This window comes from Pholcus phalangioides, unplaced genomic scaffold, assembly GCF_987345545.1.
Source record: "Pholcus phalangioides strain wild (caught in Gottingen) unplaced genomic scaffold, Ppha-v1.0 ptg000012l_1, whole genome shotgun sequence".
Taxonomy (NCBI): domain Eukaryota; kingdom Metazoa; phylum Arthropoda; class Arachnida; order Araneae; family Pholcidae; genus Pholcus; species Pholcus phalangioides.
This window is the reverse complement of record NW_028301605.1, coordinates 6,832,506-6,857,079: the sequence shown is the minus strand read 5'-3', so window position 1 is coordinate 6,857,079 and position 24,574 is coordinate 6,832,506. Positions and strand designations below refer to the sequence as shown.

The following is a 24,574-nucleotide window of genomic DNA, read 5'->3' as shown; positions in this document are numbered from 1 at the left end:
ACAAAACAAAATTATCACTTTTAACGGCAATTACGCATAATGCCCAAATGTCGTAGACATGCTAGATTGAACAATATAATAATTCATACACGTATTGTATCGTTATATCCGGGTACGATCGTACAATTTTTCATCATTATACCCGGAACGAATACTAGAATCATTCGGATTTTTTTTTTTTTTTTCATATTCATCAAATACACCAATAAAACTTCGGTACTATACGTATTCGCAGGTAAAACAGATAAATTCATCAAATTTACCAACACGACTAGTAAGTTTAAATAATAACCGTTGTATATCACATTCGCCGTAACATATTCGCTGATTCACTGACAATAAACACAACAATTGGTGCATTGTGTCAATTCAGTCAAAAAAAACCGACGCCAATGTAAGTCAATGCCAACAATATCTATGCAAATCAGTAGTTTTTATTCAAAAAATAAAATCCACGGAAAATTTTACATCCGTAGTTTTTCCAGAATTACAAGTGTTGAAATTCAAACCTGTTGAAAAATCGTTGAAAAATGACATTCCGAACATAACCGGGCTCTATATACGTTTCCTTAAAACTTATGCAGTCAAACCTCGTTAGTGCGTCACCCGGTTAACACGTCACTTCGCTTACCGGGTCACTTTTTGGAAATTCCAATTGTCCTCAGGTGGGAATTGGCAGAGCTATGACTTGCTCCGTTTAACGAGTCACTCCGCTTACTAAGTCATATTTTTGCTCTCCCAAGAGTGACTCATCAACGAGGTTTGACTGTATTCCCTTGTACAATTCCCACAGACAAAAAAAATGCAAGTAAATAAACAAAAAAAAAGCATTTCTTTCCCAGCGTTAATTAATTTCCTCACTCAACTACTCTAGAATTTGCATATTGTTTGTGATGATAATTAAATTCCGCGTTGGATGCGGCTGTCTGTGGTTCAATGGGAAGAGCCGTGAAGAACAAAAAAAAAAAAAGGATATATAATTAAAAAAAAAAAACCACATAATTCGGAGGTAATGCAATTAAGAGGTTGTTGGACCATTTTTTTTTTCTTGGCAAAACATCACCAGGAGGCGCTACTGTATAGTTAAGATACTTTCTTCATCGGCGAATGACGTTCGGGAAAAAAAACAAAAAATTGAATAATGTAAATAAATGCATTTTTTTCCCCACTGTCCCTGTGATAAGTGACGTTCAATTATTAATATGGGGGGGGGGCGAAAAAAAAAATACAGTAAAATATTATAATTGCGTTTCGATAATAAGAGTATTGAGAAGAAATTGGGGGAATGAGCAGAAAAAGAATAATATTTGAATTATTGGGAAGGAGTGCAACTCTGTTAATTTGTCCAATATTTATTATTGACATACCTGTCCGTTTTTATCTACGCGGTTTAAAGAGATTTATGACGTCACGGAAGAAATTCGCAGGGAATGGCCGTGGATTTTTATCTCGCGTCCCTGTTTCCATGGAAAGTGCACATTAGTGCTTATAAATTTAATTAGAGATCTTAGTTTTTGAGTAAATTACGGTACTGACATAAATTTTGTTTTAGCATATAATCGGTTATCTTTCTATAGTGGAACCTCCCTTAACCCGTTTGCATCATAAGCGCGTGTGTGCGCGCGGAAATTTCATGGCTGTTATCACCAAAGCGCATATATGCTCGCTAGTTTTTTATGCGTAAGAACAAAACACTAGATCGCATAGCCATACCATGCATGCATGCAGTTATGGGCGGAGATGCATGGGGGGCATTGCCCCCCCCCTGCGTGAAAGGTAGAGTCGACTGATCTAATTTATATATGTGCCGCTGTGGTGGTCGAGTGGTTATAGTGACGGACTCGCATCGCGGGGTCCCGGGTTCGAGCCCCACCATCACCACAGTGGTGGTCGGCTGAAGTTGGTTTTCTGTGGTTCCCAACTTCAAGTCGCAAATGCGAGCCGATCTCCCCGTTAAAAAGTTTCGCCACAGACAGCAACAGGCCTACAAACATTACAAATATTCAGTCACTACACATCACTCACTTCACTTCTGAGATAGATATACATGGCAGCACTGAAAAATCATGCACGACACTAGATACGCACTCAGACTGTTAGGTACACGCACTTACAATTCCGGCACAATTCACTAGGTAGTAAATTGCCCATAGCGATAGACCTGAGTTGTGCTCGGCTTGAAAAAAAAAAATTATATATGTGTATGTTACCGCTAAAATGCGGAAATCAGTTATTCTACAGATTATCTAGGTGTCAAAATCAGTTAATCTGCAGATTAGCTTCGTAATGTGCACATCAACGGCCTTCGAGCGCTAGTGGTAACATATTGTTATATGGATTGGCATGATCATCGTGCCCCCAGCAATAATGTTCGTGCCTCTCCCCCAGACTTCCAAGTCTATCTCCGCCTATGCACGCAGTTAGTGGAAAGTGATGATTCCAAATGGATTAAAGTATTTTTCTGGGTGAAAGCAATAATAAAATATTGATAAAAATTGAGGAGTTTGATTCAAATAGTAGTGAAAAAATAATTAGACCTACAAAACGTAGACGTATTATTACGATATCTTCTGACAATGACGATAGACTCACTCAAAGTGTATGTAATTTTGAAATATTTCGAACTTTATATACAATAAAAAAAATTTGGTGATATGCGCCAATTTTCCACTTTTTTCGAATGATGCAAATGGGTTAACGGGCACGTTTCTGATCCCCGGTCCCGTGAAATAGGGCTTTAATGTATTTCACTCCCCGTTAGCGGGCACTCTCGATACATCATTTGAACAGTGAAGTTTGATAGCAATGGTCCTGCGACACCAGTTCGTCAATTCCCACATTTTGTTGTATCCGCTTCCCATCTTTTTTTCTGTTCCGTTTACTCTATTTTCAGGTTACTGGTATTGCGCATCCAGAATGCTATAGGAAAACGTGGACGGCAGGCCCGTCAACAGGCGTAGGGTTAGTGCTGAGGGTGGATGGGACATGTGCTGCTGGATAAGGACGGACATCTGGTTCGGTCCCGTTGCTTCTTTGCGTGAGAAGCGGCAGATGGCGACGTTCGATTGTAGGCCGTGTGGCTGTTGCTGTTTGGGGACGGCGTTTGGCTCCGGCTGATGTGGATCCTACGGCCGGGCGTGGATGCCGGTAGGATTTTTCCAGCATGGCCCAGCCGAAACGTGGATCGCTTATATCTCGCAAGGGACATAGTAGAGGCCATGTTTAATGTTGGGGGGGGGGGGCACTCTGGATAGCGGACAGTAAAATCAGGAAAACTCTACATTTTTTCCAAACTCTAATTTGTGGATTTTTGTTCGTAAATCGAGAATTTAACGATGATTATGTATAATCCCAAGCTCGTATATGTAAATATGATAATCCGTCAATTGATTACTTGATTAACTGAAGATAACTATGGTCCAGGACGCTGATTACGAATGGTAATGTTGGTTTTTTTCACACATGTTGATACATGTGAGGAAAGAAAACATAACTGATGTTGTTATGAAAATTCTATAATTGCTGGTGGATTTGTACAGACCATAGCAGTAATTCGATCTTTTTGGACCTTAAAACCCAGAGCTGTTTTTGTAGTTATTTTTTTATACACGATGACGGATAAAGAAACGGACGGTTAATCCAAGTTTTAGTGTAATAGATTAAAATCAGGATTAGGTTTTCATGACTTGAATGAGCCACATTCACCAAACTTTAATATTTACTACAGTCAATAAAAACTTTTTTTCAGATTTTTACAAAAGAAGTATGCAAGTGCATCTAATTTTCCCCACTTCTGAGAATTTTAATTTCATCTTCTGATTATGAACTAAAAAACTGGATGGAGTGGCTTTTTCTGATTGTTAGACCTGTCTCTGTGATCTAAGCTTTTCTCTTTAAATATCTTCTGTTTCTAAAAAAATCTTGAATACTCGTCCGGGGGTGGGGGGGGGGGTAATCAAGCATACCACAAATATTTCCACTAAAGAAAATTTGGAACGGAAACTCAATCTTCACTCAAGGGCACATACACAATAATTATTTTCATTCAAGTCTGAAATTCAAATGCGAGTGATATACAAAAAATTATCACTGATCACAAGGGTTCTGATTTGAATGATTTTGGTGCATTTCGCTATTTTTACGCGGTATAACATTTTCCATGATTTTCAGTAATTTTAAAGCATATTTTCATGATTTTCGGAATTTAAGTTAATTCATGTTTCCATGTTTTAGAGAAGTATTTTGCATAATTCAACAGAAAAATGAAAGTGGGGGGGGGGGAAGGGGGGTTCCTCCAAATCTGACTCTTCACGAGCTTCATTTCCAAAAGTTTGCAATTTTTCAACCACATTAGTATTACTTGACCTTTTACTTACCTTTTTTACCATTTTTAATTACCTTTAGCATCGTTTTTGGCAATGGTTGACGATTTTTCGGCAGTATTAGTCACAACTGGCAATTTTTTTTTTTTTTTTTGCCTTTGACATCATTTTCGGCAATGTTTGGTGATTTACCGTAATTTCCTCGAGCAAATAGGATTAGCCTATTTATAAAGACATATTTTAAGGTTTTTACTTCGTGTTGTAAAATGTATATGTTCTGTAGGGCGTAAATTTATTTTTCATGGAGCATATTCTATTGGTTTTTAGGCCATAAAATTCTTAGCCCGTGCTGATCACCTTAAAAAATACGTCTAGAAATTTTGGAGTTTTCTACATTTATTGGATATTCTTATAAATAACCCATTCTGGCGTTCTTGCTCCGAATTTTATGCCGAGGAACCCTTTCAAAGTCAAATTGTATTGAGAAAATTTCCTGCATAAAAAAACACTCTGAGAAGTTTTGATTATCTTCGAAAGAAGATTATCAAACACATTCAAAAGTTCAAGAAATAACATAATAATGTCTCGGATTGAAGAGCTTCCAGTTCTGGAAGAAATTGTTTCTTTTCCGTCATGCCACAAATTGCTAAGGAATACGGTATATCTGGTACACGCTTACCACATTTATTACAATCATATCTAGGGTCTTACATGAACCCAAAAAATAAAATGCACGTACATTTTTGGAAAGTTGTTTTCAAGAATTACAGTACAAATACAATAACCACTACAGGCAAAACGCCCAACGAAATAGCTGAAAAAATATGTCCATCAAAAATATGGATGTCTAATACATCTAAACTGTACGAAAAATACATTGGACATTGAAGGACAGGACACACCCCACTTCACATCTCTCAGAGTGTTCCCGATCTAAGTGTTCCCGAAGGGTGGCTGTGTTCGGAAATTTTATTAAATTACAAGAAACATACAGATTGATTTAGGGCAATCGGTACCAATAACAATGATTAATTTAGAAATCTCGCATATAACATCCGTCGATCGTCTCCCGGCACCGGGAACGTCCTAGAGGTTCGGTGAGCGTCTTCTGTTACCTAGTATGTCGGCATTCCACTCATGGTTACGTAGTCATTTCGGATTCTTGTACCGCAGCTTACGATGCTGAGGGGACTGGACGTACAGCCGTCATAGTGTTCGTCCTCGTTTAGATGAAAGTTCTTTATTCCTCTATTCATGTCACAAAAACATGCAACTACAATGAGCAGATCTGGTACTTTAGCAGTATAAAATCTGGAATCGCAGTGTCATAATCGGGTATCTTGGTGATTATTGCAAATAGAAATACAAATCATACGCTGATTGCGTTAATAATAAGAAATATATGTAATTACTGGATAATCTTATTGATATATATTATATATAAATTGTCTCAATTTCGAGCACAACTTATGCGATGCACACACCTAGCAACTGATAGAATACCGCATTCATGCGCTGCCACAGCTGTAAACGTTTAGTCGGTTCCAGTCACAAAACGTCGCTAATTACGTCTGCGCGACCTCAAGTTATAAGTATGCGTAGTTGTGGATGTTAATACGCGAGTGTGTAGTCGGCATCGGCCAGTTTAAAAAAAATTCGTGGTGGCCACCTTTTTTTTTTCACTCAGCAAATATAAGTTGCTCTCCAGGAAATGCAGCAGTTCCATCACACGCTGATAATTGAGCGGACTCTGAGGAACCCTTTTCTTCCAAACATATAGTTTATCCGCCAGCATATCACCAAAGTGCAACTCCGCCGTGTGTGTGGACAACGAGAAGCGTAGTGCCACAATGAACCTTCTGCGCCGCATTTGCACTTTGAGTTTGTTGAGCGCCCAAACCTTTCCAAACACGTGGGGAATGGCCCGTGCTCCGTTAGAAGGATTGTTTTTACTCGTGACCAGACCCATACTGTACCTTGTGTGCATCTTTTTATCTTTTTGAGAGCATTCATCCCATGCCTTTTGCCAGTGATGAAGGAGGTTTTCTCTCAAAATTCGACAAGCATGGCTTTGAGGCAAGGGCCGGGCTTCCAGAATTAGCTGAGTTGCCGCTTCTTTGGCCAACTTGTCCGCTTTTTCACTACCGTCGATGACAAATTGTCCGCTTTTTCACTACCGTCGATGCCAACGTGCGCTTTTACCCAACTCAAGCATATTTGCGGATTCCTGCCTAATATTACACGAATTGCTCGGACATCGGAATGCGGCGTGCGAGAATTCATAATAGAACATAGACTGGACACGCTGTCGGTGTACATGACCGTAGGCTCCTGCATCTGTTCGGCTCGTATGATGGCATTAAGTAATGCGTAGATCTCCGCCTGGAAGACACTGTTTTCGTTTGCTATTCTTCGACTTCACTGCTCTGCCCCCGATCCATTAGCCGACAGTATTACATATGCACTGCCACTTGCGTTGTCAATTTTTCACCAAATCTGCCACCATTCTGATACTGCTCCCGTTGCCGCACCCCCCCCCCCCACCTGGTGCACGGCCGGGGCGATACTGGGATGGTGGAGACATGGAGCTTGGCGTTGCTCATATGTACTAGCCATAATGCGATACAAAAAGTACAGCAACCCAATAAAATTATGATAAAATACAATACACTGCCCATAAAAACATGGTTGTTGCATATAGGCATTGATAGCTACTCGATTTTTCCCAATATATTTATCATAATTCTAATTGAACGTGTCAATTGCCTTTGAATTCATGACCACCGTTGGTAAGCTATTCTATTTATTTACAACCCCGTTAGAGGAAAAAATTCCCTGCGACATCACAAGCTAGAATTGTCCCGTACCAATCGATATTGGTCTTCCCTGTGTTGTCTAAGCAATAATTTATCTATGCCCGAACGCTTATATTCAACCAGATTTGCGTAAAGGAAAGGTAAAATGATATATGGAATTTTTCTCTAATGAGTTTCTATATGCTGAAGACTTCTTTTAATCGCAATAGAAAGAGAAGAAAGTTTTACTAATTGCAATTTTAGATCGGGAAAATTCTAATTCCCGTTTTCAATTACTGAATATGAAATTCAATAAATTTCTCCATTTTCAGTTTAGAGGAAAGAAATTTATGATATTAAATTGCTTTCCAATAAATACTCAAACAATATCAAGAGCCAAAATGAAAATATAAAGAATACACTCATTTTTCAATTCCGAAACGGAATTCAATTATCCACACACATAACGTACTTATCCCACTTATCCGTCCGTTTTCACCACGTTAAAAATTGTGTCTGACTCGGAAAAACCACATAGGCAATACCGGTTGCCACAGCAACGAGAATTTATATCAGTATAAAGATGAAAGCGAAAGTAATATATAAAGTTTTATATATTTGTCCCTTCTCTTCGATCCCTTTTACCTATTTTTGACACTTGGTAATAATATCACTCGCACTTCCACGCTCAAAGGATTGTCAATAACAACAAGAAAATAAAGAATAGGTAGGGAGAAATGCGAACCTATACATATCAGGTAGGTAGGTAGGGAAAATGGAAGATCGTGTATAAGAAACCATAAAGAAAAATGAACAACTTTCTTTTCATATGTCTTCGATCTTCCTTGAGGAAAAAGATCACTGCTGACTCGCCTAGAATGTTTACCTATACAGCTGTGATAGTCCTCTCCTCCGTCTACATTCTGTAATGATTAATGTCGAAAAATATAGTAGAAATAATAGTTCTAGATATATATGTATACACTAATGTTGTTTGAAAGCTGTGTAAATGTTTCAATTTTAGTTTCCTATTTTGTTTAATTGGTATTTTGTATGTACAAATACAAATACCACGCCACAACAGGCAAATTACCCAACGAGGTGGCTGACTTAAGAATATCATGGATCCCCGAGCCATTTTTTGGAGGCCCTACCTACTACTGCTACACCACACATGCACCCCGCGGAACCCCCAACGATTCGGTACATGCGGGAATGTGCATGTACGTGTAGTGAAACCTGACGTGAAGTTTTTTGTTTCTCTGTAATGCTTGTTATGTGTAGTGCTGCCATCTGCCACCAGTTTTTCTAACTATGAGTGAAGTGTTATGATTGAATGATTTATCGTTGTAGGACTGTTGCTCTCTGTGGCGAGACTTTTTAACGGGGAGATCGGCTCGCATGTGCGCCTTGAACCACAGAAAACCAACTTCAGCCGACCACCACTGTGGGGTTCGAACCCGGATCCTCGCATCGCGAGTCCGTCACTATAACCACTCGACCACCACAGCGGGAGTTAAATCTCTACAGCTAAGTTTCTTTATACTTCACTGATACTTATTTGCTTTTGTTTGAATATGTACTTTTAACTTTGGTTGGGCGAATGATTTTGATTCATTGCGGTCACTCCTATAAAAATTATTATACCCAGAAACCAATAATCCAACAATTGGGAAACAAAATCTCAAAAGTATCAATTGATATGCAACAATGTAATATCCCATTACGATGAAGGATCATGAATTCCAAATTCTGTATGTTCATCTAATATCTAAATAAACATTCATGGTGCTAGATAGAAATAAATAATTTTATCCATTTGTCAGTTTTACCGAATAAAAATTTACGATATCAAATCACTCTCCAATAAACACGAAAACAATATCAATTCCACAAAATCAAATTACAAAGACTTCACTCATTTTTAAATTCCGAAACTGAATTCAAGTATCCGCACACGTAACGGGCTTATCCTACTTATCAGTCCGTTCTCACCACGTTAAAAGTTGTGTCTGACTCGGAAAAACCACAACCACATAGTCATTACCGGTTGCCACAGTAACGAGAATTTATATCAGTGTAAAGATGAAGGCGAAAGTAATATATAAATTTATATATTTTTCTCTTATCTGCGATCCTTTACCTATTTTTGACACTTCAATGGGGAGAAATGTCAGCCAATACGGAAGATTGCATATAAGAAGCCATAAAGAAAAATGAAAAACTTTCTTTTCCAAAGTCTTCGATCTTCTTGAAAAAGAAAAGATCACTGCTGACTCGCCTAGAATGTTTGCCTATATAGCTGGCAGTCCTCTTCTCCGTCTACATTTTGCAATTATTAATGTCGAAAAATATGGTAAAAGAATAATTACAGATACTAAAAAGTTTGCATATTATAACTATTATATTTCCTATCAATTTATGTAACTAATATAACTAAGCTGTGTAAATATTTCAGTTTTTGATTTTCCTATTTTGTTTAATTGGTATTTCCTATGTAGCGGTAGTTAAATCATTACAGCTAAGTTTCTTTATACTTCCCTGATACTTATTTGCTTGTTTTCAATTTATACTTTCAACTTTGGTTAGACGAATGATTTTGATTCATTGCGGACATTCCTCTAAAAATTATTATAGCCAGAAACCAATTGTCCAACAATTGGAAAATAAAATCTCAACATTATCAATTGATATGCAACAATGTAATATCCCATTACGATGAAGCATCAGAAATTCCAAATTTTGTGTGTTCATCTAATATATAAATAAACATTCACAGTGCTAGATGAAAATTTACGATATCAAATTGCTCTCCAATAAACACGAAAGCAATATCAACTCCACAAAATGAAAATACAAATATACTACTCATTTTTCAATTCCGAAACTAAATTCAATTATCCACACACCTAACGTGCTTATCCCACTTATCAGTCCGTTCTCACCACGTTAAAAGTTGCATCTGACTCGGGAAAACCACGTAGGCAATACCGGTTGCCACAGTAACGAGAATTTATATCAGTATAAAAGATGAAGGCGAAAGTAATATATAAATTTATATATTTTTCTCTTCTCTTATCTGCGATCCTTTACCTATTTTTGACACTAGGTAATAATATCACTCGCACTTCCACGCGGAAAGGATCGTCAACAACAACAACAGCAGGAAAAAATAGGGAGAATAGGTGGGGAGAAATGCCAACCTATTATTCAGGTAGGTAGGAAAAATGGGAGATTGTATATAAGAAACCATAAAGAAAAATGAACAACTTTCTTTTCCCCAAGTCTTCGATCTTCCTGGAGGAAAAAGATCACTGCTGACTCGCCTAGAATGTTTGCCTATACAGCTGATAGTCCTCTCCTCCGTCTACATTCTGCAATGATTAATGTCGAAAAGCAGAATAAAAAAAGAATATTTTGTTGAAAAAAAAAAAAAAAAAACGGATATAAAACGTAACCATTGAAATCGGAGGAAGAAAATGTATTCAAAACGGATGAAAAGATGGAACAAAAGCAGTAAAAGATGTTCCGGATGGAATAGGTGTGATGCTTCCCTTCACATTTATATATATTTTTGAGAAATTCTATTTTTCCTTTTTTTTTTTTAAGGAAAATATGTGTCCCGTGGTTTTTCCTTTTCTTCTACCTGGTACTTTTTCCTCCCCCCCCCCCCCCCGTTGCCCTCAACACTATCTTTTAAAAGAATTTTTGATGGGGAATTTCCTCCGACAACTCAGCTGTTTACGTCCATGTAAAGAAAAATAAGAGGGGAAAAGAAAATCCCCGCTAGGAGACTATTTTATTTCGTTGGGAGTTGGGTAAGGTGAGAAATTGTTTCTCTCTTGGAACTTGAAGACGTGTCAAGTAAATGGGTTTTCATGTTTTCTTGGAATTTGTTTTGTTTTTGTTTGTTTATGACACACGTTGTGTGCGTATGTGCTGTACAATTTTTATTTTTAATATTAATTTTTTTTTTTTTTTTTTTTTTTTTGATAATTTTATGGGTTATTCTGTAGTTGGAGAGCGTTATTGTCCTCATCGATTCGTCGATATGACTGATGCATTTACATGGAATTGTTTTATCCTCTTCTTTTGGTTGACTTTGACCTTCGTGTGTGATAGCATTCCCCCTAGTCACATGATGCACAGGAATAGTTTTGAACTGCTTTCCTGAAAAAGACGAGTTTACTCGTCCTTGTATATTCCGAAGGATTGCATAGAAACTCGTTCTTTCGGAAGCATATGATTTTGAAAAAAAAAAAAAAAAATTCTTATATATATGTTCCGTGATTTATTCCTCTCTTCCACGTGAATTTGTTTTTTGGTTTGTTTATGGCACACGTTGTCAAAATATTGTACTATAAAGTTTTTATTTATTTACTTTTAAATAATTCCGTGAATTATTTTGTAGTTGAAGAAAGTTGCTGATCGATTTTTGGATCAAACGTACATTGGACTGATGCATTTATATGAAATGTTTCCAACTATTCACGTGGTTGACCTTGACCCTCAGATCATCTGCTAGAAGGATATCTGTCCTTCTAGTTTCGTGATATAGAGGAATATTCTTGAACTGCTTTCCTGACAAAGGCGAGCTAACTCGTACGAATTTTTCGGAAGGAATGCATACAAATTGGTACTTTAGAAAACATATGATTTTTAAAAATATATATAATGTTTCTTGAGGAAGTTGTTTCCCGTCGTTCCTCCTTTTTCCATAATTCACTTTTTTTTTTGTTTTTCTCTTCTCACCTTAACACCATATTTTAAAAGAATTTTTGATGGATAATTTCCTCTCAGAACTCAACTGTTTACGCCCATGTAAAGAAAAGCAGGTAAAAATCCCTTTAGGACTATTTTATTTTCGTGTTTGCTTGTTTGTTTATAGCATACAAACATTTATATGATACATACATTTGTATGATATATACAAGATTTTTTTGATTTTTTTTAAAATTTTTATATGGATTATTTGGTAGTTGTTGGGAGTTAATGTATTTATCAATTTGTTCATCAATAATTTGTCGTCAATTATCAATAATTTGTCGTATTGACATCGATAATTTGTCATAAACTGATTTTTTCTTCTCCTTTTCGGCACTGACCTTGACCTTCAAGGTACCTGCCCATCTCGTGACGTTGTAAATAGGAATATTGTTGAATCGCTATCTTGAAAAATAACGAGTTAAGTCGTCCAAGTTCATTTCGAAGGAGGAAATAGTCTATACCTAGAAACTTTCGCCATTAAGCAAACATGTGGAACGCATAGATGCAATTAAAAATCTTTCAACTCATTTCCTATACTCATTTTTTACCGAAGAAAATGAATAAAAGAAGTCAAATTTCATCAAACTTATAATATGGAAGAAACATGGGTTTTCTCAAAAAAAGGGTCAATGGTAAGAGAGGAAACAAATTTTCATAGGGGGTGTTTCAGAAAAGACTTTTTAACTTTGAACTGACATAAATTAGAAACAGTGTTAGAAAGATGGAATGAGTTTGATAGCAAGCTTGAAATTATACGTACACCAGTTTGCAAAATAAATTACCATTATGGTTGGCATTTGGAGGTATTTACTTTCCGTAAGAGTACCCAAACAGCTCTTCGGCAAGGCATACGCATCCAATTCAGTAGAGACCTTGCAAGAAAGTGGCTTTAAATGCCAGTCATATTTTTGTTACTCCCTTATAAGGCATAGTAACCATTAAGAATGCATCGCACATGTGATTTGACCATGTTTGTAGAGGACAAATGATATCATCTACTGTTTAAAAGACTGTGGCATCATCTAGAAGGCAAAGTTGTAAATCATTTCCCAAACCAGCTCATTATAAATTCCAGGCGTGGCCATTAATAGAAGTTCAAAGTTATAGAATCCTTTCTAAAACATTCTTTATTTACTTAAACGCCTTTTATTTATTAAAATTCTACTCATATATTCCTCTTTTTGTCTTACGTGTAAATAAATATTCCACAGGTTTGTAGACTTTTTACTTGAACCAAAAACATACATCGTCCAACTTTGTTGCCGAAAATCTGCAAGTAAAGGGAATAAATCTGTTTCTTTTCTGAAATACTACAAAGAAAAATTGCAATTCCTACACAGTATACCTTTATGTGACGTAGATGCGGTCTCCCGATTACGTTCAATTTCATTTGGTTTCTTCACTGTTACCATTTTCTTCCTGTAATTGTTTTATGGTCTTTTTGTTTTCTTTCTTCCCGAGTATGAGTAGAACATTATTATTCTACTTAAATATTCCTAGGAATTGATTTTTTCATGGAAAATATGATCATGCAAGATACAATGCGACCGATGGAGTAGAAATATTCAATTTTCGTATATGGAATAACAAGAGATAATGAGAAATATTCTATTGAAGACTCTGACGCAGGGCGTGCTTAATCACATTTGTGCCACTAAGTGTTGGCTGGAGTTTTACTTACAATTTTAGAGATAAACATTAGACCCGGAAACTGTATTTTTGTACTTATCATTCGTATTCGGCTTCCAAGAACGTGTTGGATACGGTCCAAAACGTATACGGGAGCTTTCTGAGATGAATGAATATCCGTATTTAATTATCATTAAATATTTTATATCGTTGTTTAGTAGAATAAAGTGCTGCCAAGACAAGTTCTGCCCCAGACTGTTATTAAGACATTTCATCTTGATATTTGTTATCGTTGTATACATAACTTGATATTTGTTATAAACATAATTTCTCATGTACAAGGTTTTTGTAAATATCTAGGGTTAGCGTACATCCTCAGCATTCTCCATAAGCTATTGGTTACAGTCGGTAAGACAGTTCTCAACGTCAGAAAGTTACCACCGAGATAAATCCAGGCAGTGTTACAAATTATATTTTTGGATCATTTTTACACTGATCCACAAATTAAAGCTGTCTTTCAATCGGCAGACCTCTTCTTCGATTGTCGACGGCTGTAGCTGGAGGAACCCTTCTTCGTTTGGCAAGCGACCCAAGGTAATAAAACCCGTCGTTTGACTACGGCCATTCAGATTGAAGAGACTCTACTTATGCTGATGTCGGTCGTTTATTTTTTAAGTCTTATTTCAGTTGACGACGTTCCTAGCGAAAGATACCCTCCTTTGACTGCGACGATCTCGGCAAAAGAGATTCTCCTCCGATTTATGACGGACCCATATGTAGAAACCTCTCCTTCGATTGACGACGGCTCTTTCAACCAAGAAATTATTCTTCGATTGCCGACGGTCGTAGCAAAAGAGACCCTTCTTTGATTGACTATGACCTTGGTGAAAGTAACCCTCCCCCCCCCCCATTTTTTTGACAACGGTCCTTTTTCCTGAAAAAATCTCCTCTGATTGACAAGGAGATACTGTACATCAAAGTGGTCTACTTCTTTCTGTTCGATTGCCAACGTAGCGGTCAGTTGTAGCGTCGCCGGCCCTAAATTCCGGCGTATAAGCCGAAACACTGAAATGACCCGGAAAACACACATTTGTATACGCCGTAAGTAATGTATAGAAACGCATGCAAATTCATCCTTATGTTTTTTACCCTGGGCTCTTCCACTTCACACACTCACACTGATTCAATGTTTATCTGGTTTCGTTCCAGCTAGATGCAATGAATCAGAATATACAGATTCTTCTACACACTTTTTAGGCAAAACATTTTTTTTTCCAAATTTTTTTGCAATTATTTTCCTCCACCCCTGATTTGGTACCAATTCTAAAGCGGCACCGCATGCGACCACATGGATACTTCCATTGCATCAGCTACTTTCTTTAACCAGACTATCTATCGGTGGTTCGGTTTGAAGAAGTGCCAGTCTGGTGCAACGCGAGACGTTACCAACCTGCAATCTCGCAATTCAGATCTGACTCCTTCTCAGACAATAAATACTTCTCTCTCTTCAGGGCAAACAATCATCGTGTTCGGGAGTGAAACTCTCTCAGGCAAAGAGATAATATGAACCCGACCATTCAATTTGACATAATTTTGCTCTCTTTAATTATAAGGGTCTACGTATCGTAGTCGGTGGGAGTTTTGACGTGTCATAGTGAGTCTGCGTCTTCAATCGAGACAGTTTCGTCACAGTCAGTAGAACCCCAAATATGCATTTGGCTTCCATAGCAAACTTTATGAGCAATTTGTGTGCTCGAAAAAGTTGTACATGGTAAATTACTTTCTTGCCAGTGAATGTACTAAATACACTGCTGGCCACCGTAAATGCAACACCCTGAAGGAAGCATGCAAATAATATGAAATTTACAACATGCATTAGCGGAGGTGAGATATGCAAATGATTAGAATTTCAGCGCAGACGCACATCACGCGCGCCTGTCGCGCCACTTCAAAGCGCTATTTAAGGTTTGGATATTTCGACGATTTGAAGTACGGCAATTGTGTTTTTCTTGTGGTTTTTTCAAAAAAAACGATCAATTATGACTCGTAGAAAACAGCGATCATCTTTTGATCAAATATCCGAGTTCGACAGAGGAAGGACAGTTTCCTACCGAGATTGTGGATTATCTTTCAGGGAAATCGGTAGTCGTGTTGGACGAAACCAAACAACTGTAATGCGGATATGTGATCGTTGGATGCAGGAGGGTACGACGGACCGACGTGTTCGATCGCATCCACCTCAGTGCACCACTTCACGTGATGACAGGCGTATTGTGCGTATGGCAGTGACGGATCGCTCAGCCACATCACGAACCATAGCACAGCACATTCAGTCTGTACCGCAACATCCAGTGTCTGCGCGTACCATTCGACGCCGTTTACAGCAGAGTGGTCTGTCCGCAAGACGTCCATTGCTTCGTCTACCCTTGACGCAGAACCACAGACGTCTCCGCCGCCAATGGTGCGATGAAAGAAGGATGTGGACGGCACAATGGAATGAAATTGTCTTTACTGACGAGTCACGCTTCTGTCTGCAACACCACGATGGTCGGATTCGAGTCTGGAGACACCGTGGAGAGAGGATGCTGAACAGCTGCGTTATGCACCGCCACACTGGTCCTGCACCGGGTATTATGGTATGGGGCGGTATTGGATATCACTCTCGCACTCCTCTAGTACGCATTGCCGGTACTCTAAAAAGCCAGCGCTACATCTCCGAGGTGTTGGAGCCAGTTGTCCTTCCTTACCTTCAGGGCTTGCCCACAGCCATATTTCAACAGGATAATGCGCGACCACACGGGGCACGCATTGTCCGAAGGTTCTTCGTCAATCGCCAGATTGAATTGCTTCCCTGGCCAGCTCGCTCTCCGGATCTTTCGCCGATGGAAAACATGTGGTCCATGGTTGCTCAACGATTGACCCAGATTACATCCCCAGCTGCCACACCAGATCAACTTTGGCAACGCGTGGAAGCTGCTTGGTCTGCTGTACCCCAAGAACACATCCAAAGTCTCTTTGAATCAATGCCGAGGCGTGTGGCAGCGGTGATCTCCAACAATGGCGGCTACTCTGGCTACTGATTTTGGCAGGAACCACACTTCACAGAAGTCTATAAATTTAATCATTTGATGCTTGGTCAACATGTTATCTACAAAATAAATATTGTTGCGATATCTCTTGTCTTTCTTGGTGTTGCAATTTGGGTGGCCAGCAGTGTAGTTTGCTGATCAGAAAGCCTCTTGTTAGAACCAATAGCTGGAATAAGTCACGCATTTCATTTAAAACACAGTATTTTTACCTTGTCGTGGATCAGCTGTTGGTCTATATTGATCATGACAGATTAACATTCAGATTGACAACGTTTGCGATATCCTAATCAAATATGTTTTTAGATTCTGAAGCTCACTAATTTTATGGCCATAAATAAACAAAACAGAAAACAAAAAGAAACCTATACTACCGGTCAACACCTTCTGTCCAAACGTAGTCAGTTTTGTATACAGGATGTGCCTGAACTCATGGGATCAAATTTTAAAGGAAGATAAAATACACATAAAGAAGCATTTTTTGTATAGCGATAAGGGGTTGGGAATGGAAAATGGCACAAAAACTCACTCTCACGAGAACCTCAATGCGAAACTTTCAGTCAGTGCTGTTCTTGAAACACCTGGCATCTTCGAAATGTTACGCCAATCATTTGCTAGACGCTGCCAGCCCTGTATCGATGTTGATGGTGGCACATTTGAGCACTTACTGTAATTATTAATGCGAATAAAAAGCTTTTCTGACTTCCTCAGAATTTCGTGTTTTACCGCCAACAATTTTCGTTTCCGACCCCACATCACTATGCAAACATGTTTTGTTACGATCTGTAGACGATAGATGGCGCGATTTCTTCGACGGCTCTCAGAAATATCAATTTGTTGATACCGGTTTCGGTATTGCGCAGAGGCATGCGATGGGCGAAGAACTGGTGGAGGGTTGGACAGAAGCTTCCAGAAGGTTACGCCCATCCAGACAGTGGCGCCACTAACCTGGTACTATGAAATATAAATTTGTGGAATGTTCTTTTTCTCGGAGTTTCGACCGGAGCTGTAAGTATGAGGCGGGAGAGAGATTCCGGAATATATAGAGAGACTCGATAAAAAGTCAGTTGTGATTGAACTTTGCGAGAAAGTTGATAGGTCTCTGATTAGCCTGTATATACGTGCAAATTGCTGTTTTGTAAATAAATATGTGCTTGTCCATCGAAATACTTCTTGTTTTGCAATCTCGAAGTCTTGTGAAAAATTATCCGAAACAGTTTCTTTATGTGCATTTTACCTTCCATTAAAGTATGGCCCATGTGTTCAGGGACATCTTGTATAGGATGAAAGCAAAAATAAAGTTAATAACCATAATCGACTCAGTGTAAAAACTCAGTCAGTGCGTACATCCATTATGAAGACAAGACCAGATTTCTCGAACAGGACAAGAATCTATTGACCGCTTTATTGCAGATAGTCTAGCATAGAATTCCGTTGATTTTTTTTTTTCATTCTCTCTCTCTCTCTCTCTCCAATGTATAGTTTTCTCTTTTATGTGAGTACCTCTTTCATCACGATAAAAACTTTCTATAGAAATGCTGGTTAATGAAAGGTTTCCAGAAGAAAAAAAGCACGGTATTATTTTCAGACTTTGAAAATAAAAAGCCTCCACACGTGTATTTTTGTATCCCAGGGAGACTAATCTTCTCCAAACCTGAACCATAATCATAATAAGAGGTATTTTCCTATTGAAGAAAAAAAAAAAGGAATAATCCGGAAAAATCACCATCTCTTTGACACTTTGGGAATGATATTACTACAATGGGCCAACCGATAGTTTTTATGAATTGCCTATTCTGTATTTACGGTCTTTAGAAAGTCGTTATGAATTTATATTCCACATTTTCCTTTTCTTTTGAATAGTAAAAATGGCTTGACACGCAAACATGTATTGTTAAAAAAAAAAAGAACACGTGACCAGGATCGGGATCATGCAAAAAAACCGCACGCAACTAGACCTCTTTGTAACATACACGTCCAGCCCTTGGTTGTTGTTTCCCCCCCCCCCGCTTAACTGACCACTATATCGTCGTGTCGTCTAGAGCTTTCAAAAGTCATTTAGTAGTTGTCGTGTGGATACCTTATTCGTGATGTATACCATCCCTCGCAGTTGCCATGACTGCTTGTATACGTGTTTACCACCACCCGGAAGGTGGCGTGGTCCTGACCACATTGGTGATATTTCGGCTTGTCATGAAGACAAGGACGTCGGAGATAAGCCAGTTATCGCCGACACTAGCTCCGTGTGTGTGTGTGTGTGTGTGTTATAGACGCGTTATTATAATATACAACGATTAAGGTTAATTATGTAAGATAATAAAGCGTGTTTGTAATTTTTTTTTCAGAGAGTTTCCTGTTTCTTTATTTAATATTCTTTTGATGGACACTTTGACCTTTTTCCTTAATCTTCTTGCGTGGTTTGTTATGAATGAACTACATTTGTCAAGTTGTATTTTTAATACTGTATTATACTAGTTTACATGTCTACGAGATGTATTAGCTGATTTATGAAGTGTAACGTTGATGCAACGTTAGTTATCCATGTCTTTGTCACTACGTTAATCATGCTAGTAATATATTGTGGTCCTCACTTCCAAGCTAGACAACTGCTCTCCTGACAAAACATGGTATTCACACGTCTTGCTTGATAACATCGGTGTGTATATTTAACATTCTTTCAACCCTATAACCCCTATAGCGTATATCACTAAAACCTGCTGAAGTAAGCTGCTTTATTGCAATTTTCAGGAAAGTAAAGGGAATAGAAAACATGAATTTTTTTTCCCATTGAGAGAACTTAGCTATTTTTTCTCTGGGCTTGTCATTTTATTAAAATAAAGGTTTCTATGAAAGCGAAATGCAAGTCAACGATGTTGAGAGGGTTAAGTAGCAATAACGTAGATGAGAAGTCGCTGGAAATTATCAACACAGATGTGCGTTTATTCATCACAAAAGTTTCATAATAATTCCGATGCTGGGGAGACTTTGCTTCAGTGTTGATTCAGGTCGGAACTGGACGTTAGTGGGATAAGCGCAAAGCAGTATGGTCAGTATACGGAAAATATATATAAATATATAACGAATATCTTCATTTTTGATGACGTACGTGGTATTAATGATATCTGCAGCAGCGCTACGAAATCAAATTCCTTATTAAGTCTGTTAATTGTCGGCTTTCTTGTTGGTCAACTTCCGTTATCGATAGCCGCATTGGAATGTGCATGAGCAATTTTTAATTGGTCAATAGCAATATATAAACTATGTTTCCATGTGTCAGATGGTGTTACCTATAACCAAAATTAAACTTGGAAATTAATTTCTGTCAGGTTTCTACCTCTACCCGAGGCCAATCTGTTGCTGGAATTCAGTCACAAAAATGAAGAGACGAGGTCACATCGAATATGCGACAGAAACTTTTATTCACGGCCCGAAATGGGTTATGCATTCCAAACAACATGCATGTACATAAACATACAATATTTCCAATACTGCTGCAATGTTTCATATAAGACATATTTGTAATGAAAATAAAATATTAATGTGTAATAATAGAATTCAGATTAAAAATAATAAATTACACAAAGTACAATTTAATTAAAAATGAAATGAAATCACACACAGCAGAACCCCTGTCGCCATCTAGCGACAGTCAAACCCGTCAACAATTCACAGATCCCCGAACAGATAGTATGAGCTCTCTTGTCAGACCAAAATTTTCTACAGTTTTTTTCTCAGAATCTCATTTTCATCTCTAGAAGAGTGGTACAGCCGAGGTAGCCACCAACGAGACTGACTAGGAGTCCGAGTAGCGAGAATACCATCACTTCAATGCGAAACATCACAGAAAACCTGAGAGAAATGCTCTATATTCCAAGACACGTCTATCTAGTCTTTGAGTACATGAAACGAGTAAAGTGCGGCGACCGAAAGTCCCACATTTCCTTGATCGGAGTGTTGTCTTGACTCTTATAATCCTATATGCCTTTGTTTGGTTTTCGGTCTTGACATTACAACAAGTATCGTATGCCCTTGATTTGGCTTTGACTCGCCAACAAGTCAAACATCTTATTTATCGGATTTCGGTCTTGACTCTTGAACAAAATCTATATGCCTATGAACAGATTCAATACTCGACTCCACAGCACTTTCGATCTTGACACTGCAACGAGTACCATAGGCTGTCGATCGTATTTCGGTTTGATTCTCCAAGTCTCATACGACCTTGCTTGGATTTAGATTTTGACTCCCTAACAAGTTTCATTCAATCTTCATCGGTTTTTGTTCTTTTGACTATCAAACAGATCCGATATCTTGATCGGAATTCGGTCCTTACCTCTCCAAGTCCGACATATTGTTCATCTCTCTCAGGGGTTTCGCTTTTACTTCCTTCTCCAACGAGTCCGATATGAACTTGATCGGATTTTGGTACAGACTCTTCAACAAGCCCCACGTGTCCTTGATCGGATTTCAATCTTGATTCTCTAACAAGTCTTACAAAACCTTGAGTTGCTAGTAGAAGATCCAAAAAAATTCCAATGAATCCATATATCTTATGCTTTCAGAATCATTTTTTTTACAATTCGAGATCAGTATCGGAATACATTTTGATCCTTTTAAACATACGATACTTTCTAAAAAACATTTCAATGCATTAATGAAGATATCATTACATTTATGGTAGGATACTCAGCTGACTGCAGTTGGCTACTGAACAACATTATTATCCAGCATGAGACAAGCGTAAGATGGTGAACTATGCCCAGGCAAGTCGAAGCTAGAAGAAACTCTTGTGGAGGAACGCAGTGGTTCTGACGTGAAACTCGATCGTCTAACCTAGGTATAGGGGCGAAAGACTAATCAAACCATCTAGAAGTTGGTTCCCTCCGAAGTTTCCCCCAGGATAGCTGACGCTCGGAGGAAACACGCAGTTAGGTCTGTTAAAGCGAATGATTAGAGGCCTCGGGACCGAAAAGCATGAGACCTCACCGCCCGACTGGTCTGGTGGCAAGATGTTCGTCCACCACCGTGAATGTTGCCGCCACGGTTCCAGTTTCAAACCCGTGAGAAGAATGTAGATATTTTCGCTAAAAAGCTTGAGCGGACCATCGATATAGATAGCATTTCCAACTCTTAAAACGACAGTAAATTGCAGTATAACGATATGGTCAGAGTTGGTGTTTGAGGAAATAGCATGAGATCATGGAAATTGCAAAATACATTTTTTTTTTTTTTTTTGTCCTTGCGATCTACATTGAAAAATATTCATCTTCGCAAAAATGCAATCGTCTTTGTAAGTCTGATTCCCCGGGGAAATTCGAATTCTGGAAACGAAAATTTATCGAAATACCGAAAGCATTGTGGTGTAGGAGAAACATCCATGAAGATATTCTGAATACTTGACATTTATTAAATTTAAAAGCAGTGGCTTTCCTTCGAATGGATTTCCTGTGCGTGAGCTTGAAAAACGAACGCGGTGAAAACGTGGAATATTTTCTCAAACCCTCACCATCATTTGCGTGAAGTTAATCTTCGAGAATTATTAATTAAATGCAGCTTTCAACGTTAAACTCGTTCATAATACTTATGAATGAATACTTAGTCTGAGATTTCAACACCTGATGCGTGTCTGAATCACGAAAAAAAAAATATATACATTTCTTAGTCTTTATGTGATGGTGAAAATCTCGATTTTACGGACTATCCGAAGTGAAAGGCTTTCGTGATTTCTATTGTTTTTTAGGAATTAGAATACTGGGAATTTTTGCAAAGTGCAAAATGGACCAATATCATAACACGGGGGGAATTAGTTCATAAATACAATACAATACAATACAATACAAATACAACGCCACAACAGGCAAACTGCCCAACGAGGTGGCTGACTTAAGAACATCATGGATCCCCGAGCCATTTTTTGGAGACCCTACCTACTACTGCTACACCACACGTGCACCCCGCCCACAACCCCCCCCCCCCGAGGAACCCCCCAACTAATCGGTACATGCGGGACTGTGCGTGTCCCTGTAGTGAAACCTGACGTGAAGTTTTTTTGTTTCTCTGTAATGCTTGTTATGTGTAGTGCTCCCATCTGCCACCAGTTTTTCTAACTATGAGTGAAGTGTTATGATTGAATGATTTATCGTTGTAGGACTGTTGCTCTCTGTGGCGAGACTTTTTAACGGGGAGATCGCTCGCATTTGCGCCTTGAAGTTGGGAACCACAGAAAACCAACTTCAGCCGACCACCACTGTGGGGTTCGAACCCGGATCCTCGCATCGCGAGTCCGTCACTATAGATCCAAATATATTGGACCTTTAATTTATATGTAATCATTTTTCCTCCCATCGAAAGCTTTTACACAGGGTTTTTCCCAACAGAAACGCTGACTGACTACGCAAAAAGATATCTACAGCAGGGAGTTCCAAAACATCAAGTCGTTAGCTCACTAAACTCTCGCTAAGTGTAAAAAAAATGGCCGCCGTTCGGAATCAGCAATGAATTGTAGGTCCCGGTCCAAATGGTCCTCGTGTGCAGAAAATGATCAATATGATAATCGGAAGTTTTTCTTTGCTCATTTCGAAGGTATGGGGTTCAACCAGACATTTCCAAATAATATGGTAAAACCAGATCTTCGCGATCGTTTCGAAACTCTATGGGTTACGTTCACGAGGGTTTCGTGATGATGAAATTATCAGGTTTCATCAGGAAAGAAAAGCAATCATCGAATACTTATTGTGCCATAGTATTTTATGTTTGTTTTTTGTGTAGGTCAGACTCTTATTTCTTTAAGTTATCGTTACCAACCCCGCAAGACTATGTAGGAGATCGTAAGGCTGCTTTTTTCAAAGAGTTCCCTATAGTGAAGGCAGATGAAAGTAAAAATTAAAAAATTATTTTCCTTCGTCAGTTTCTTTCAGTTGTCCAGATTCACAGTTCCCCCAACCGAGATAAACTTCAGGCGTGGTATATATCCCAGGTAGATGAAATACTTGCCTAAAGTACCAAAGGATGATTCGAGGTGTCGCGAATTGTTTCCCTATTGGTTCTTGTCAGAGACTTACCTGACGCAGAAGCGCAACAGAAACGGTGACGAAATAACGGCAGAAGAATTTTTCTACAGGAAGGCCTATATCTAGGAGTAACCAGTGCCGTCTTAACGCATGGGCCTACTTGGGCACGGCCCGGAGGCCTCAAGAGAAAAGGGGCCTCAGAAAAATGAGGGGTAGTTGAAATTTTCAAGAATGTGCGAGCTAGGGCCTCGGAAAAATCACTTGGCACAGGATCCCACGGTGCTCTTAAGACGGTCGTAGTGGTAGCGTATCAATCTAAAAAAAATGATAATATTGTCCAGAAGCTGCCGTTGAGAATCAGCAATAAACCGTAGGTCTCGGTCTAATTAGCCCTCGTATACATAATTTAACAGTAACTGTGGTGCGACAAAAATTATCAGTGGCTTGAAAGACTTTCTCAAGGGATTCACTATTACTAAACCGCTTTTAGTAACAGTGAACATTCTCCACATTATTCTGTAGAACCTCTAACGAATTGGTACATGTTGGAATGTACGTGTACGCGTTGTGAAGCTGGCGTGAAGTTTGCTCCTGTGCAACATTTGTTATGTGAAGTGCTGCCATCTGCCAGTATTTTTTCTACTATGAGTGAAGTGTAATACTTAAATAATTGTATCCTTGTAGCCTTGTTGCTTTAAGGGACCTATGAAACGTACCGTGCATTAAAAAAGTGCACATCGTAATTTGTGTGAAACATAAAGCACTTACATTCTAACTCTGCACAATAATTCGTTCAATGAAACAAAAAGGCAGGATTCTAGGTCAAAGGAAAGAAACCCCATCACCGTCACAGTGGTGGTCGGCTGCAGTTGGTTTTCTATGGTTCCCAAGTTTGAGTCGTGAATGTGCGCCTATCTCTCCGTTAAAAAGTCTCGCCAGCGTGAGCAACAGGACTACAAACGATA

General features: G+C 38.6%; 1 protein-coding gene across 3 annotated transcripts in view; it reads left to right on the top strand.

Moving 5' to 3' along the window:
- LOC149079229 (protein turtle-like) overlaps positions 1 to 24,574 on the top strand; it is a 670,619-nt gene that overhangs the window by 479,141 nt on the left and 166,904 nt on the right. The gene's annotated exons all lie outside the window — the stretch shown is intronic.